Source organism: Phocoena phocoena, chromosome 1 (assembly GCF_963924675.1).
Source record: "Phocoena phocoena chromosome 1, mPhoPho1.1, whole genome shotgun sequence".
Taxonomy (NCBI): domain Eukaryota; kingdom Metazoa; phylum Chordata; class Mammalia; order Artiodactyla; family Phocoenidae; genus Phocoena; species Phocoena phocoena.
The window spans coordinates 73,175,783-73,194,308 of record NC_089219.1 but is presented as its reverse complement, the minus strand read 5'-3'; positions in this window follow the sequence as shown (position 1 = coordinate 73,194,308).

Here is an 18,526-nt window from a genome sequence, read left to right as displayed (position 1 = left end):
CTAGCTATCTATTTTACGTTTGGTAGTGTATATATGTCCATGCCACTCTCTCGCTTTTTCACAGCTTACCCTTCACCCTCCCCATATCCTCAAGTCCATTCTCTAGTAGGTCTGTGTCTTCATTCCTGTTCTTCATGACATTTTTTTTTTCTTAAATTCCATATATATGTGTTAGCATACGGTATTTGTCTTTCTCTTTCTGACTTACTTCACTCTGTATGACAGACTCTAGGTCCATCCACCTCATTACAAATAGCTCAATTTCGTTTCTTTTTATGGCTGAGTAATATTCCATTGTATATTTGTGCCACATCTTCTTTATCCATTCATCCGATGATGGACACTTAGGTTGTTTCCATATCCTGGCTATTGTAAATAGAGCTGCAATGAACATTTTGGTACACGACTCTTTTTGAATTTTGGTTTTCTCAGGGTATATGCCCAGTAGTGGGATTGCTGGGTCATATGGTAGTTCTATTTATAGTTTATTAAGGAACCTCCATACTGTTCTCCATAGTGGCTGTACCAATTCACATTCACACCAGCAGTGCAAGAGGGTTCCCTTTTCTCCACACCCTCTCCAGCATTTATTGTTTCTAGATTTTTTGATGATGGCCATTCTGACTTGTGTGAGATGATATCTCATTGTAGTTTTGATTTGCACTTCTCTAATGATTAATGATGTTGAGCATTCTTTCATGTGTTTGTTGGCAGTGTGTATATCTTCTTTGGAGAAATGTCCATTCAGGTCTTCTGCCCATTTTTGGATTGGGTTGTTTATTTTTTTTTTGATATTGAGCTGCATGAGCTACTTGTAAATTTTGGAGATTAATCCTTTGTCTGTTGCTTCATTTGCAAATATTTACTCCCATTCTGAGGGCTGTCTTTTGGTCTTGTTTATGGTTTCCTTTGCTGTGCAAAAGCTTAGAAGTTTCATTAGGTCTCATTTGTTAATTTTTGTTTTTATTTCCATTTCCCTAGGAGGTGGGTCAAAAAGGATCTTGCTGTGATTTATGTCATAGAGTGTTCTGACTATGTTTTTTCTCTAGGAGTTTGATAGTTTCTGGCCTTATATTTTGGCCTTTAACCCATTTTGAGCTTATTTTTGTTTGTGGTGTTAGGGAGTGATCTAATCTCATACTTTTACATGTACCTGTCCAGTTTCCCCAGCACCACTTATTGAAGAGGTTGTCCTTTCTCCACTGTACATTCCTGCTTCCTTTATCAAAGATAAGGTGACCATATGTGTGTGGGTTTATCTCTGGGCTTTCTATCCTGTTCCATTGATCTATATTTCTGTTTTTGTGCCAGTACCATATTGTCTTGATTACTGTAGCTTTGTAGTATAGTCTGAAGTCAGGGAGCCTGATTCCTCCAGCTCCGTTTTTCATTCTCAAGATTGCTTTGGCTATTCGGGGTCCTTTGTGTTTCCATAAAAATTGTGAAATTTTTGGTTCTAGTTCTGTGAAAAATGCCAGTGGTACTTTGATAGGAATTGCATTGAATCTGTAGATTGGGTAGTAGAGTCATTTTCACAATGTTGATTCTTCCCATCCAAGAACATGGTATATCTCTCCATCTATTTGTACCATCTTTAATTTCTTTCATCAGTGTCTTATAATTTTCTGCATACAGGTCTTCTGTGCCCTTAGGTAGATTTATTCCTAGATATTTTATTCTTTTTGCTGCATTGGTAAATGGGATTGTTTTCTTGATTTCACTTTCAGTTTTTTCATCGTTATTGTATAGGAATGCCAGAGATTTCTGTGCATTAATTTTGTATCCTGCTACTTTACCAAATTCATTGATTAGCTCTAGTAGTTTTCTGGTGGCATCTTTAGGATTCTCTATGTATAGTATCATGTCATCTGCAAACAGTGACAACTTTACTTCTTCTTTTCCGATTTGAATTTATTTCATTTCTTTTTCTCCTCTGTTTGCTGTGGCTAAAACTTCCAAAACTATGTTGAATAAGAGTGGTGAGAGTGGGCAACCTTGTTTTATTCCTGATCTTAGTGGAAATGGTTTCAGTTTTTCACCATTGAGGACGATGTTGGCTGTGGGTTTATCATATATGGTCTTTATTATGTTGAGGAAAGTTTCCCTCTATGCCTACTTTCTGCAGGGTTTTTATCATAAATGGGTGTTGAATTTTGTCGAAATCTTTCTCTGCATCTATTGAGATGATCATGTGGTTTTTCTCCTTCATTTTGTTAATATGGTGTATCACGTTGATTGATTTGCATATACTGAAGAATCCTTGCATTCCTGGAATAAACCCCACTTGATCATGGTGTATGACCCTTTTAATGTGCTGTTGAATTCTGTTTGCTAGTATTTTGTTGAGGATTTTTGCATCTATGTTCATTAGTGTTATTGGCCTGTAGTTTTCTTTCTTTGTGACATCCCTGTCTGGTTTTGGTATCAGGGTGATGGTGGCCTCGTAGAATGAGTTTGGGAGTGTTCCTCCCTCTGCTATATTTTGGAAGAATTTGAGAAGGATAGGTGTTAGCTCTTCTCTAAATGTTTGATAGTGTTTGCCTGTGAAGGAATATGGTCCTGGGGTTTTGTTTGTTGGAATTTTTTTTTTTTTTTTTTTTTTTTTTTTTTTGTGATACACGGGCCTCTCACTCTTGTGGCCTCTCCCATTGCGGAACACAGGCTCTGGACACACATGCTCAGTCTCCATGGCTCTCGGGCTCAGCTGCTCCGCAGCATGTTGGATGCTTCTGGACCAGAGCACAAACCCGTGTCCCCTGCATCGGCAGGCAGACTCTCAACCACTGCGCCACCAGGGAAGCCTCTGTTGGCAGATTTTTAACCACAATTTCAATTTCAGTGCTTGTGATTGGTCTGTTCATATTTTCTATTTCTTCCTGATTCACTCTTGGCAGGTGTGCATTTCTAAGAATTTGTCCATTTCTTCCGGGTTGTCCATTTTATTGGCATATAGTTGCTTGTAGTAATCTCTCATGATCTTTGTATTTCTGCAGTGTCAGTTGTTGCTTCTCCTTTTTCATTTCTAACTCTATTGATTAGAGTCTTCTCTCTTTTTTTCTTGATGAGTCTGGCTAATGTTTTATCAATTTTGTTTATCTTCTCAAAGAACCAGCTTTTAGTTTTATTGATCTTTGCTATTGTTTCCTTCATTTCTTTTTCATTTATTGCTGATCTGATTTTTATGATTTATTTCCTTCTGCTAACTTTGGGATTTTTGTTCTTCTTGCTCTAATTGCTTTAGGTGCAAGGTTAGGTTGTTTATTTGAGTGTTTCCTGTTTCTTAAGGTAGGATTGTATTGCTATAAACTTCCCCCTTAGAACTGCTTTTGCTGCATTCCATAGGTTTTGGGTCATCATGTCTCCATTGTCATTTGCTTCTAGGTATTTTTTTTTTTCTCTTTGATTTCTTCTGTGATCACTTCGTTATTATGTAGTGTATTGTTTAGCCTCCATGTGTTTGTATTTTTTACAGATCTTTTCCTGTAATTGATATCTAGTCTTATAGCATTGTTGTCGGTAAAGATACTTGATAAAATTTCAATTTTCTTAAATTTACCAAGGCTTGATTTGTGACCCAAGATATGATCTATCCTGGAGAATGTTCCATGAGCACTTGAGAAAAATGTGTATTCTGTTGTTTTTGGATGGAATGTCCTATAAATATCAATTAAGTCCAACTTGTTTAATGTGTAATTTAAAGCTTCTGTTTCCTTATTTATTTTCATTTTAGATGATTTGTCCATTGGTGAAAGTTGGGTGTTAAAGTCCCTTACTATGGATGTGTTACTGTCGATTTCCCCTTTTATGGCTGTTAGTATTTGCCTTATGTATTGAGGTGCTCGTATGTTGGGTGCATAAATATTTACAATTGTTATATCATCTTCTTGTATCACTCCCTTTATCATTATGTATGTCCTTCTTTGTCTCTTCTAATAGTCTTTATTTTCTAGTCTATTTTGTCTGATATGAGAATTGCTACTCCAGCTTTCTTTTGGTTTCCATTTGCATGAACATCTTTTTCCATCCCTTTACTTTCAGTCTGTATGTGTCTCTAGTTCTGAAGTGGGTCTCTTGTAGACAGCATCTGTATGGGTCTTTTCTTTGTATCCATTCAGCCAGTCTGTGTCTTTTGGTAGGAACATTTAACCCATTTACATTTAAGGTAATTGTCGATATGTATGTTCCAACCCATTTTCTTAATTGTTTCAGGTTTGGTATTGTAGGTCTTTTCTTTCTCTTGTGTTTCTTGCCTAGAGAAGTTCCTTTAGCATTTGTTGTAAAGCTGGTTTGGTGGTGCTGAACTCTCTCACCTTTTGCTTGTCTGTAAAGGTTTTAATTTCTCCATCAAATCTGAATGAGATCCTTGCTGGGTAGAGTAATCTTGGTTGTAGTTTTTTTCTCCTTCATCACTTTAAATATGTCTTGCCTGTCCCTTCTGTCTTGCAAAGTTTCTTCTGAAAGATCAGCTGTTAACCTTATGGGGATTCCCTTGTGTGTTATTTGTTGTTTTTCCCTTGCTGCTTTTAATATGTTTTCTTTGTATTTAATTTTTGACAGTTTGATTAATATGTTTCTTGGCATGTTTCTCCTTGGATTTATCCTGTATGGTTCTCTCTGTGCTTCCTGGACTTGATTAACTATTTATTTTCCTGTATTAGTGAAGTTTTCAACTATAATCTATTCAAATATTTTCTCAGTCCCTTTCTTTTTCTCTTCTTCTTCTGGAACACCTATAATTCAAATATTGTTGTGTTTAATGTTGTCCCAGACGTCTCTGAGACTGTCCTCAGTTCTTTTCATTCTTTTTTCGTTATTCTGCTCTGCAGTAGTTATTTCCACTCTTTTATCTTCCAGGTCACTTATCTGTTCTTTTGCCTCAGTTATTCTGCTATTGATCCCATCTAGAGTATTTTTAATTTCATTTATTGTGCTGGTTATCATTGCTTGTTTCATCTTTAGTTCTTTTAGGTCCTTGTTAAATGTTTCTTGCATTTTGTCTCTTCTATTTCCAAGATTTTGGATCATCTTTACTATCATTATTCTGAATTCTTTTTCAGGTAGACTGCCTATTTCCTCTTCATTTGTTAGGTCTGATTGGTTTTTATCTTGCTCCTTCATCTGCTGTGTGTTTTTCTGTCTTCTCATTTTGCTTATCTTACTGTGTTTGGGGTCTCCTTTTTGCAGGCTGCAGGTTTGTATTTCCCGTTGTTTTTGGTGTCTGTCCCCTGTGGCTAAAGTTCGTTCAGTGGGTTGTGTAGGCTTCCTAGTGAAGGGGACTAGCGTCTGTGTTCTGGTGGATGAGGCTGGGTCTTGTCTTTCTGTTGGGCAGATCCACATCTGTTGGTGTGTTTTGGGGTGTCTGTGGACTTATTATGGTTTTAGACAGCCTCTGTTCAAAAGGATGTGGTTGTGTTCCTGTCTTGCTAGTTGTTTGGCATAGGGTGTCCAGCACTGTAGCTTGCTGGTCATTGAGTGAAGCTGGGTGCTGCTGTTGAGATGGAGATCTCTGGGAGATTTTTGCCATTTGTTATTATGTGGAGCTGGGAGGTCTCTTGTGGACCAGTGTCCTGAAGTTGGGTCTCCCACCTCAGAGGCACAGCACTGACTCCTGGCTGCAGCACCAATAGCCTTTCATCCACATGGCTTAGAATAAAAGGGAGAAAAAGTAGAAAGAAAGAAAGAAAGAAAGAAAGAAAGAAAGAAAGAGAGAGAGAGAGAAAGAAAGAAAGGAAGGAAGGAAGGAAGAAAAGGAGAAAGAAAGAGGATGAAATAAAATAAAATAAAGATAAAATAAAATAAAGTTATTAAAATAAAAAATAATTATTAAGAAAAAAATATTAAAGGAAACAAAAAACAAACAAATAAAACCAGATGGTTAGAACTGTGGGACAAGTGGTGAAAGCAAAGCTATACAGACAAAATCTTTCACAGAAGCATACACATACACACTCACAAAAAGAGGAAAAGGGGAAAAAATCGTAAATCTTGCTCTTAACGTCCACCTCCTCAATTTGGGATGATTCGTTGTCTATTCAGGTATTCCACAGCTGCAGGGTACATCATGTTGATTGTGGAGCTTTAATCCGCTGCTTGTGAGGCTGCTGGGAGAGATTCCCCTTTCTTTTCTTTTTTCGCACAGCTCCCGGGGCTCAGCTTTGGATTTTGCCCTGCCTCTGCGTGTAGGTCGCCGGAGGGCGTCTCTTCTTCGCTCAGACAGGGCGAGGTTAAAGGAGCAGCTGCTTCAGGGGCTCTGGCTCACTCAGACCAGGGAGAGGGAGGGGTGTAGATGCGGTGCAAGCCTGCGGCAGCAGAGGCCAGTGGTACGTTGCACCAGCCTGAGGTGTGCCGTGCGTTCTCCCGGGGAAGTTTTCCGCGGATCCTGGGACCCTGGCAGTTGGGGGTTGCACAGTCTCCCCAGAAGGGAGGTGTGGATAGTGACCTGTGCTCACACACAGGCTTCTTGGTGGCGGCAGCAGCAGCCTTAGCGTCTCATGCCCGTGTCTGGGGTCCACGCTGTTAGCCATGGCTCGCGCCTGTCTCTGGAGTTTCTTTAAGTGGCGCTCTTAATCCGCTCTCCTCACGCACCTGGAAACAAAGAGGAAAGAAAAAGTCTCTTGCCTCTTTGGCAGGTCCAGACTTTTCCCCGGACCCCCGCCCAACCATCCGTGGTGCACTAACCCCTTCAAGCTGTGTTCATGCCGCCAACCCCAGTCCTCTCCCTTCTCTCTGACTTAAGCCCGAGCCTCAGCTCCCAGCCCCACCTGCCCCAGAGGGTGAGCAGCCAAGCCTCTCGGGCTGGTGAGTGCCGAACGGCACCGATCCTCTGTGTGGGAATCTCTCCGCTTTGCCCCCTGCACCCCTGTTGCTGTGCTCTCCTCCGCGGCTCTGAAGCTTCCCCCCTCTGCCACCCGCAGTCTCCGCCCATGAAAGGGCTTCCTAGTGGAAACCTTTCCTCCTTCACGACTCCCTCTCGCTGGTGCAGGTCCCATCCCTATTCTTTTGTCTCTGTTTATTCTTTTTTCTTTTGCCCTACCCAGGTACGTGGGGACCTTCTTGCCTTTTGGGAGGTCTGAGGTCTTCTGCCAGCATTCAGTAGGTGTTCTGTAGGAGTTGTTCCACGTGTGGATGTATTTCTGGTGTATCTGTGGGGAGGAAGGTGATCTCCACGTCTTATTCTTCTGCCATCTTCCTGATTTCTCCTAAAATAATTTTTAAAATTTTGAAATTATAATTTTAAATTTTATGGCAGTAGAGCTATTTTTAAAAATAAAATTGAAGGAAAAGCAAGACCTATCAGACATTATATGTGTTGCAAAATTATAAAATTTAAATGAGCATAACATAATTAGATACACATAAGTAACACAGGATATATATATATATATATGAGGATTCGATTTTTTTCTCCCATACAAAATGCTATGTGTCATAGAGACATCATAAACCATCGAGCAAGGGAAGAATTACTTAATACAACTGTTTTGTTAATTGGTTTGCTACTTAGAAAATTATGATATGAAATGCAAAAATTCAAACATGAATTTACAGAGAAATAAAAATAATAATTTATTAAACTTGTGCTAACAACATTTTTATAAACTTAAATATATTAGAATAGATTTGAGGTACATAAAATTAGAATGTTATTCAAAACAGAATGCAAAGTTAAATAACACAATTAAAAAGTTCACAGTAAGAGAGTATTAATGTTATTAACATGAAGATTTCACAAATCAAGAAATCTTGTAATCTCACTAGATAAGCAACCAATGGGTATGACCTAATGTTTAATGAAAGAGGACATACAAATGGTTAATAAACTTATAGAAAATAGTCTCCCTTATCAATGTTCAAAAGGCAAATAAATTCAAATAAAAATTTTAATTGTAGGCAAATTAAACATGTAAAACTGTAGTAAAAAATGATAAATTTGTGCCCAAGAACAATGCAATAAAAATTATCTCAGAAACAATTTGGGACAATTATGAAAATTCAATATACTTATACAATTTTATTTGATAATTACACTTCTGGAAATCTTTTATAAAAATTGATCATAAATTTTGAAATAAAGCAAAACAAACAATAAAATTTGCAGAAATATGTATGATAAAATTGTTCTTAATAATGAGAAGTAAAACAACCCATAATGGTTAATTTTATGTGTCAACTTGACTAGGCCATGGGGTTCCCAGATATATGGTTTAACATTATTTTTGGGTTAAACTATATTTCTACTGTGAAAGTATTTCCAGATGAGATTAGCATTTGAATCAGTAGACTGAATAAAGCAGATTGCCCTCCCCAATGTGAGTGGCATCATCCAATCTACTGAGGGCCTGAATGGAAAAAAACTGCAGAAAAAGAGAGAATTTTTTTCTCTTTCTGCCTGACTACTGAACTGAGACACCAGTCTTCATTGCCCTTGGACTAGACCTTACACCTTAGGCTTCTCCTGGGTCTCCAGTTTGATAACTACAGATCATGAACCTTCTCAGTCTTCATAAGCATTTTAGCCAATTCCTTAAAATAAATCCATTCACCTATCTATCATCTCCCTTACATAGCCTTGCATTCTGTATGCTACCGATTCATCCATATCACTTCCTCTATTCATCTTGTACCCTCAAAACCCATTCTTGGTGTCTTATCAGTACATATTTGCAAGCTATTATAGCTCTTTTGGGGAAACAATCCCTTTCCTCCTATAGGAGGTACAGTAGTTTACTGAACTTTATACTAGCTGTTAGTTAGAAATGATGGGGGAAGGTGGAAGGAAATCTTAAAGAAAGTGATTATCATCTTGGGAAGCATTCATCTCAGTAGAGGTCTCTGCAAGTTCTCCAGGAAAAAGAAGGCTATTATCCTCTAGAAAGGGACATGAGACAGATCTGCGACCTTGGAGGGTTCTGGGAATCTGTTTATTCAAGATTCTCAAGGGTATCTATGCAGGTAGCTGGGGACCATTCTTTTTATATCTAGACCCTGTCTTTAGCATGGGAGACATATCAGGACTGGGAATCAAGCCTTCTCTGTAATTCAACTACTCTGACAATTAGGTCCTTGATCTGTTTTTTCCTGATTTGCCCTCCAGTTGCAGGAAATAAGGGTCTTTTTAAATACTATCAAAAATATCCTTAAGCTTCACTCTGTGCTAAAGGTATCTGTTGGCTGATTTGAGTCTGTCATTTTTATTTATCACATTAATATAATTTAAAAATGACTAAATAATTTCACAGTCTCCAAAATTACCATTGCTGTTACATATCTCAAATATCAGAGATATTGTATAAATCTGTAATCCTCTCTCACAGATATTTCATCTCAATTCGCCACCTGTGAGAGGCTTACTAATAGTTATGCTACAGAATGTGAAGGATTATCACCATGCCCCCAATACTAGCAATGCAGTCATTTTTGCTATCTGACTAGACAGTAACCCAACCCTGGAGTACCCTCTGAGGATCTGTTTCCTAGAATAATTTCTAACTCCTTTAGTGGGGTTCCCCTTAGAATCAAATCCTGAGAGGATCCTGTGCACTCTTTAGTTTTCGGGGGAAGTACAAAAATTTAAAAGAACAAAGGAATGTGAAGATGATACAGAAAAGGAAAAGCATCATGTCAAGTTATTATTAAGCACAATCTCCAGGGAAGATCTGGGAAAAGGTAAAACACATACCTCAGAATTATTCTGGCCAAAGGTTAAGGAGCTAGATTCTTTATATTCTTGAACCCATTGGTTAAGGGATGCTCCTTAATTCACAGACATTTCTGGTCACTTATGCTCTGGCAAATAGGGCACTGGAAGTATTGGTCAGCCTTCCAACAAAGATGGCAGTGTTGATGACAGGAAGTTATGTTGGCACTCACAGAAGAGAAGAGGGATCCAAAGTTTCTGGGCAGAGAATTGACAATGATAAAAATTGTCTGATGTATTTTGTTGCTTCTTCTTTAAATACTGCTGAATTAAACATACTCTTAAATTTCTGGGTAAAATAAGTATTATTTTGTAAATAAAGAAGCTAGACAATTCTGCCAAATTGCTTCAAATATAGGTAATAGACAAATCAGTATACACCTTAGTCATAGCAAATGGAAAGACAGTAAAGTGTCAAAATACCCACATAACAGAGTTCTTGCAAGAATTCGTCTATTCAAAAATTAAACTATTTACGGCTTCCCTGGTGGCGCAGTGGTTGAGAGTCCACCTGCCGATGCAGGGGACATGGGTCCGTGCCCCAGTCCAGGAGGATCCCACGTGCTGTGGAGTGGCTGGGCCTGTGAGCCATGGTCACTGAGCCTGCACGTCCGGAGCCTGTGCTCACAACGGGAGAGGCCACCACAGTGGGAGGCCAGCTTACTGCAAAAAATAAAAATAAATAAAAATAAAGTATTTAATATGAAGCTATTTTAAAGAAATTATTTCAGATTAGTGATTTCTTTTCATGGATTAATGCTTAACCGGTAATAACTAAACCAGTAAAAATACTTAAATGTAATGCTGGAAAAACTTTTGATTGAAATTCAATAATTGGTTCACATCACTGAGAATAATACCACTAGTGGTATTTAAACCAGTACAAAACATCTGTATTCATTTTTAAAAATTATTAACAAAGTATTTATCAAGCATGTACTATGTGTCAGGCACAGGTCCAGGCACTGAGGATACAGGAGTGAATGAAACAGACAAAAATTCTTGTCTTTCTGAAGTTTACACAACCTTCGTTTGTAGATGTAGCTTCATGGTAATTACACTTAAGGGTTCAAGTATCTGATTATTTCATTATATCTTCTAGTGCTATTATGTCTGAGCATTTATATAGAGACATAATAATTTTATTATACTTTGCCTTTATTCCTCCTTTATCCTGAATTTAAGGCCTTGTATTTTTAAAAAAAATTATGTTTGTAGGTATTATCTTTGAGTTTAATTTTGGCATCATAGAGGAAACATTCCACAGTATTTATTATAAAAAGAGGCATTAAATGATTGAGTTGATAACAACTTCATTAAAGTACACACATTCTAAATGTCAGGAAAATGATAAAGTCCTTGAGCTCTATCATATGAATGCTGATCTGAGAGTTTTTGAAGATTCTAGAGTAAGTGTCCTTGTATCTTTAAAAAGATGTAATGTCCATTACAAATAAATATGCTATGCTTTACTTTATCACTAAAAAAAAAAAAAAAAAACAGTATAATATCTATGAAGTTTCTCAACTAGAAAATATCTCTTTTCTCAGTTACACTTCTAAAATATCAACTCTCCATAGCTCTCTGGTGGGGAAAGTATCTAACCTTCCATTACAAGTTCCCCTGCTCTCCTTGTTCAGTTACAGAGTTAGTCTGACAATTCCCAAGTCTCTCTCTATGAGTCGGTTTTCTTACATACATCAAGATCTGCACAACAATTTTGCAACTGGAGGTCTCCACTTGCATATTACACTGTCATTTCAAATCCCTAACTAAACTCATTCTGATTTCCATTCTCAAATTTACACTCTCTCTTCTCTCTGTGAATGGCATGAGGATATCTACCCAGTTGAATACTGAGACACTAAAGAGTTATCCTAGATATGCCCTTCTCACTCACACTCACCCATCTATCTCCTAATCTCTGAAATTCTCCTCAGTATATTCCTAGTGACACTAAACAGTTTCAGAGAGGCATCATTTCTAGCCTAGATGACTAAAAAAAGATTCATAAAGTTTATCTTTCTCTTAGTATCATCTGGTCTTGTCTATTTCTAGTCCATTTTCCTCTCCACAGGATCCAGATTAATCATTCTTGAAAGAAAATCTGGTTATATCATGTCCACATTAAAATCTCTTCAAGGGTATTACATTGTCCTCTGGATAAAATTCAAAATCTGAAATGATTAGATTGGATTCTTTAGTCTCTGTTTTCTCCAATTTTAATTCTCTACTCATAAACTCCTACACATTATTCAGGCTCCTTTCAAGGTGTCACTTCTATTTTGGAATCATTTCTGGTCACTCAACCTGTCCTAGGATGTGTAACTTCCTATGTGCTCTCAAAGACTCCTATCCTACTGCTTTCACAGTGCTCATCACAAAACATAGTAATTAATATTTTGTTTGCCTCTCTAGCTTCCTGTTTTGTACCTTTGTATCCTAATCCTAAACACAATAGTGGGTATAGTAGTTGCCCAAATATATTACTGAATTCATAAATAAAGATTATTACTAAATAGTAATGTATATTCAATGGTAATATTTTATATTTTTGAAAGAGTAATTTTTTGTAGTTAAAAGACTTCATTTCATTGAGAAGTTTTAGGTTCACAGAAAAATTAAGCAGAATGTAAAGAGTGCTCCCATATAACCTCATACTTGTATCCTCCTATTATTAATATCTTGAATTACATGGTACATTTGTTACAGTTAATGACCCAATACTGATAAAATTATTATTAAGAAAAGTCCACAGGTTATATTATGATTTACTCAGATTTATATTTTTTCCTTGTTTCTGGTACTTTAGAATAAATCAGAAAATTTGCATTTTGTACTTTATAAATATAAAATGAAATTTCTGAGGATTTGGGCCAAAATATGGGCAAACACTGGTGAAGTTTATCTAATATACTTATTGCATTAAACAAATATTTTTTCAGTACTACAAATATATGAAGTGCTGTGCTAGGTTCTGAGGATTCAAAGCTGAATAAGATATGGCCCCTTCCATTACTGAGCTCCCTTTCATTTGTGGAAGAGAGGAGGAATGAGTAACCTAATTACCTGATGGCAGGTTAGTAAGTGCTGTGGTGGGATATTCATAGAGTGCCACTTCAATAAAATAGAAAATTTCAAAACATTAGACTCTCTGTGGAGAAGATGACTGGGGAAGGTTTACCAGAGGATATGATAGCTTGAACTGAATGTTGAAATTTGAATAGGATTTAGCAGATGAATAAGGAAAATAAAATCATTCCAACTGGAATAACAGCATGTATGAAGACATGAAGTCTAAAACAAAAGAACATGTTTTAGTGGCTAAAGAAAAGGGGTACAGATGTTACAAAGCAACACAAGAGAAATAAGTCAGTTAATGAAAGATGTTCATTTCTAAGCTAAGATGTATGAATTTTATCTTCAAAAATAGGAATTTAGAGTACTATGTTTGGAAATGAGATTATAATTTTAGTTTTATTTAAAAGATTACTCTGTATTGGTAGAATAAAAATAAATTTTAAAATATGAATCCATAGAAATGTACATATATGATAAAAATTTTAACATAATCACTTGCAGGTTAAATATAAGATAAATAATTCCCAAGTCACTACAGAACAAAAGACTAAAGAACGTTTGAGTAATTTAGTTAAAGCAGTGAACTTGGGGTAAAAGAATAGTGTGAAATATTAAAAGCATAAAATATGAAGTGTAATAATAGAAGTAAGCCCAACTGGGACTTCCCTGGTGACACAGTGGTTAAGAATCCGGCTGCCAATGCAGGGGACATGGGTTTGAGCCCTGGTCCAGGAACATCCCACATGCTGTGGAGCAACTTAGCCCGTGAGCCACAACTACTGAGCCTGCATGCTACAACTACTGAAGCTCACGTACCTAAGGCCTGTGCTCTACAACAAGAGAAGACACCACAATGAGAAGCCCATGCACCACAACAAAGAGTAGCCCCCATTCACCACAACTAGAGAAAGCCCACACACAGCAATAAAGACCCAACCCAGCCAAAAATAAATAAATAAAAATAATGACACTTTAAAAAACAAAAGAAGTAAGCCCAACTGAAGATAAATGTGCTAAACCTCACTACTTAAAAGCTCTTAGACCACAAAACAATGAAAATATATGAAGACCAAAAACTAAATAATACAAACAGAATAAAAATAATGTGATATGAGAACAATTAAAAAGCAATAGTGGCAATATCAATATTATACAAATGATCATGGCCATTATCAACATGATTATAATCATCATAGAATTTTTGATTTACCATGTTGCCAGATACTATATAAGGATTAAATGTACAGTATAACATGAACATTTAATCATCAAAAACATTTATGAGTCAAATAATTTATTACTGTTTTATGACCTAACATATGATCTATCCTAGAGAATTTTTCATATGCACTTGAGAATATTTATTATGCTGCTGCTGGATGGAATGTTCTGAAAATGCCTGTTAAGTCTCTTTGGTCTAACGTGTAGTTTAAGACCAATGTTTTCTTATTTATTTTCAATCTAGATGATTTTTCCATTGTTGAAAGTGAGGTATTGAAGTTCCCTACTATCCTTATATTGCTATTTATTTTTTCTTTAGTTCTATCAATATTTGCTTTATATATTTAGGTTTTCCTTGGCTGTGTGCATAAATATTTACAAAGGTTTTATTCTCTTGGTTGATAATCATTAATCATTATATATGCCCTTAATCATTATATAATGACATTTCATGGCTCTTTTACAGTCTTTGCCTTAAAGTTTTTTTTTTTTTTTTTTTCCTGATATAACTCTAGCTATCCTTGTTTTCTTTCGGTTTCTATTCTCATGGAATCTCTTTTTCATCACTTCATTTTGATTTTGTGTGTATCCCTAAGGCTGAAGTGAGTCTCTTATGATTAGAATATAGTTCAGTCTTGATTTTTATCCATTTGGCCACTCCATGTCTTTTGATTCAAGAATGCAGTCCATTTAAATTTTAAGTATTATTGATATGTATGGACTTACTGTTACCATTTTGTTAATTGCTTTCTGGTTGTTTTGTAATTCCTTTATTCTTCTCTTTTTCCCTTTGTCTCTTCTTTGGAATTTGATAATTTTCTGTAGTGGTATGCTTAGACTTCTTTCTCTTTATTCTTTGTGTATCTGTTATAGGTTTTTGTTTTGTGGTTTTCTTGAGGTTTATATAAAATATAACTGTCCATTTTAAGTTGATAACAACTTAAGTGTGAACACATACTGAAACTGTATATTTTTACAGTTCCTTCACATGTTTTATGTCACAATTTACATTCTTTATCTTTACATCTCTTTTTTTAGAGTTTTTAATCTTTTTAACCTGTGCATACATTAACAAACTATTGTAGTTGTAGCTATTGTTATTACTTTTATCTTTTAACCTTCATGCTAGACTTCTAAGTGATTTACCCACCATCTTTACACTACAATGCTAAATTTAGAGTATTCTGAATTTAACTACACATTTACCTTTACCAGTGATATTTATACTTTCCTATAGTTTCTTGTTACTAAATAGCATCTTTTCATTTCAGCTTGAAGACATCCCTTTAATATTTCTTAAATGTGCGTGGGTTTATCTCTGGGCTTTCTATCCTGTTCCATTGATCTATATTTCTGTTTTTGTGCCAGTACCACACAGTCTTCATTACTGTAGCTTTGTAGTTTAATCTGAAGTCAGGGAGCCTGATTCCTCCAGCTCCATTTTTCGTTCTCAAGATTGCTTGGGCTATTTGGGATCATTTATGTTCCATAAAAATCGTGAAATTTTTTGTTCTACTTCTGTGAAAAATGCCAGTGGTACTTTGATAGGAATTGCATTGAATCTGTAGATTGCTTTGGGTAGTAGAGTCATTTTCACAATGTTGATTCTTCCAACCCAAGAACATGGTATATCTCTCCATCTATTTTTATCATCTTTAATTTCTTTCATCAGTGTCTTATAATTTTCTGCAAACAGGTCTTTTGTCTCCTTAGTTAGGTTTATTCCTAGATATTTTATTATTTTTCTTGAAATGGTAAATAGGAGTGTTACATTAATTTCAGTTTCAGACTTTTCATCATTAGCGTATAGGAATGTCAGAGTTTTCTGTGCATTAATTTTGTATCTGGCTACTTTACCGAATTCATTGATTAGCTCTAGTAGTTTTCTGGTAGCATCTTTAGGATTCTCTATGTATAGTATCATGTCATCTGCAAACAGTGACAGCTTTACTTCTTCTTTTCTGATTTGGATCCCTTTTATTTCCTTTTCTTCTCTGATTGCTGTGGCTAAAACTTCCAAAACTATGTTGAATAATAGTGGTGAGAGTGGGCAACCTTGTCTCTTTCCTGATCTTAGTGGAAATGGTTTCAGTTTTTCACCATTGAGGATGATGTTGGCTGTGGGTTTGTCATATATGGCCTTTATTATGTTGAGGAAAGTTCCCTCTATGCCTACTTTCTGCAGGGTTTTTATCATAAATCGGTGTTGAATTTTGTCGAAAGCTTTCTCTGCATCTATTGAGATGATCATGTTTTTTCTCCTTCAGTTTGTTGATTGATCACGTTGATTGATTTATGTATATTGAAAAATCCTTGCATTTTTGGAATAAACACCACTTGATCATGGGGTATGATCCTTTTAATGTGTTGTTGGATTCTATTTCCTAGTATTTTGTTGAGGATTTTTGCATCTATGTTCATCAGTGATATTGGCCTGTAATTTCCTTTCTTTGTGACACCTTTGTCTGGTTTTGGTAACAGGGTGATGGTGGCCTCGTAGAATAAGTTTGGGGGTGTTCCTCCCTCTGCTATATTTTGGAAGAATTTGAGAAGGATAGGTGTTAGCTCTTCTCTAAATGTTTGATAGAATTCTACTGTGAAGCCATCTGGTCCTGGGCTTTTGTTTGTTGGAAGATTTTTAATCACAGTTTCAATTTCAGTGCTTGTGATTGGTCTGTTCATATTTTCTATTTCTTCCTTGTTCAGTCTCAGCAGGTTGTGCATTTCTAAGAATTTGTCAATTTCTTCCAGATTGTCCATTTTATTGGCATAGAGTTGCTTATAGTAATCTCTCATGATCTTTTGTATTTCTGCAGTGTCAGTTGTTATTTCTCCTTTGTCATTTCTAATTCTATCAATTTGAGTCTTCTCCCTTTTTTTCTTGATGAGTCTGGCTAATGGTTTATCAATTTTGTTTATCTTCTCAAAGAACCAACTTTTAGTTTTATTGATCTTTTCTATCATTTCATTTCTTTTTCACCCATATCTGATCTTTATGATTTCTTTCCTACTGCTAACTTTGTGTTTTTTTTGTTGTTGTTGTTCTTCTTTCTCTAATTGCTTTAGGTGCATGGTTAGTTTGTTTATTTGAGATATTTCCTGTTTCTTAAGGAAGGATTGTGTTGCTATAAACTTCCCTCTTAGAGCTACTTTTGCTGCATCCCATAGGTTTTGGATGGTCATGTCTCCATTGTCATTTGTTTCTAGGTATTTTTTGATTTCCCCTTTGATTTCTTCAGTGATTACTTGATTATTAAGTAGTGTATTGTTTAGCCTCCATGTGTTTGTATTTTTTACAGGTCTTTTCCTGTAATTGATATCTAGTCTCATAGCGTTATGGTTGGAAAAGATACGTGATACAATTTCAATTTTCCTTAATTTACCATGGCTTGATTTGTGATCCAAGATATGATCCATCCTGGAGAATGTTCCATGAGCACTTCAGAAGAATGTGTATTGTGTTGTTTTTGGATGGAATGTCCTATAAATATCAATTAAGTCCAACTTGTTTAATGTATCATTTAAAGCTTATGTTTCCTTATTTATTTTCATTTTGGATGATCTGTCCATTGGTGAAAATGGGGTGTTAAAGTCCCCTAATATGATTGGGTTACTGTCGATTTCCCATTTTATGGCTGATAGTATTTGCCTTATGTATTGAGGTGCTCCTATATTAGGCGCATAAATATTTACAATTGTTATATCTTCTTCTTGGATTCATCCCTTGTTCATTATGTAGTGTCCTTCTTTGTCTGTTGCAATAGCCTTTGTTTTAAAATCTATTTTGTCTGATATGAGAATTGCTACTCCAGCTTTCTTTTGATTTCCACTTGCATGGAATATCTTTTTCCATCCCCTCACTTTCAGTCTGTATGTGTCCCTAGATCTGCAGTGGGTCTCTTGTAGACAGCATATATATGGGTCTTGTTTTTGTATCCATTCAGCCAATCTGTGTCTTTTGGTGGAAGCATTTAATCCATTTACATTTAAGGTAATTATCGATATGTATGTTTCTATTCCCATTTTCTTAAATGTTTTGGGTTTGTTATTGTAGGTCTTTCCCCTCTCTTGTGTTTCCTGCCTAGAGAAGTTCCTTTAGAATTTGTTGTAAAGCTGGTTTGCTGGTGCTGAATTCTCTCAGTTTTTGCTTGTCTGTAAAGGTTTTAATTTCTCCATCAAATCTGAATGAGATGCTTGCTGGGTAGAGTAATCTTGCTTGTAGCTTTTTCTCCTTCATCACTTTCAATATGTCTTGCCACTCCCTTCTGTCTTGCACAGTTTCTGCTGAAAGATCAGCTGTTAACCTTATGGAGATTCCCTTGTGTTTTTTTTTTGTTTGTTTGTTTTGTTTTGTTTTCCCTTGATGCTTTTAATATGTTTTCTTTGTATTTAATTTTTGATAGTTTGATTAATATATGTTTTGGCGTGTTTCTCCTTGGATTTATCCTGTATGGGACTCTCTGTGCTACCTGGACTTGGTTAATTATTTCCTTTCCCATATTAGGGAATTTTTCAACTATAATCTCT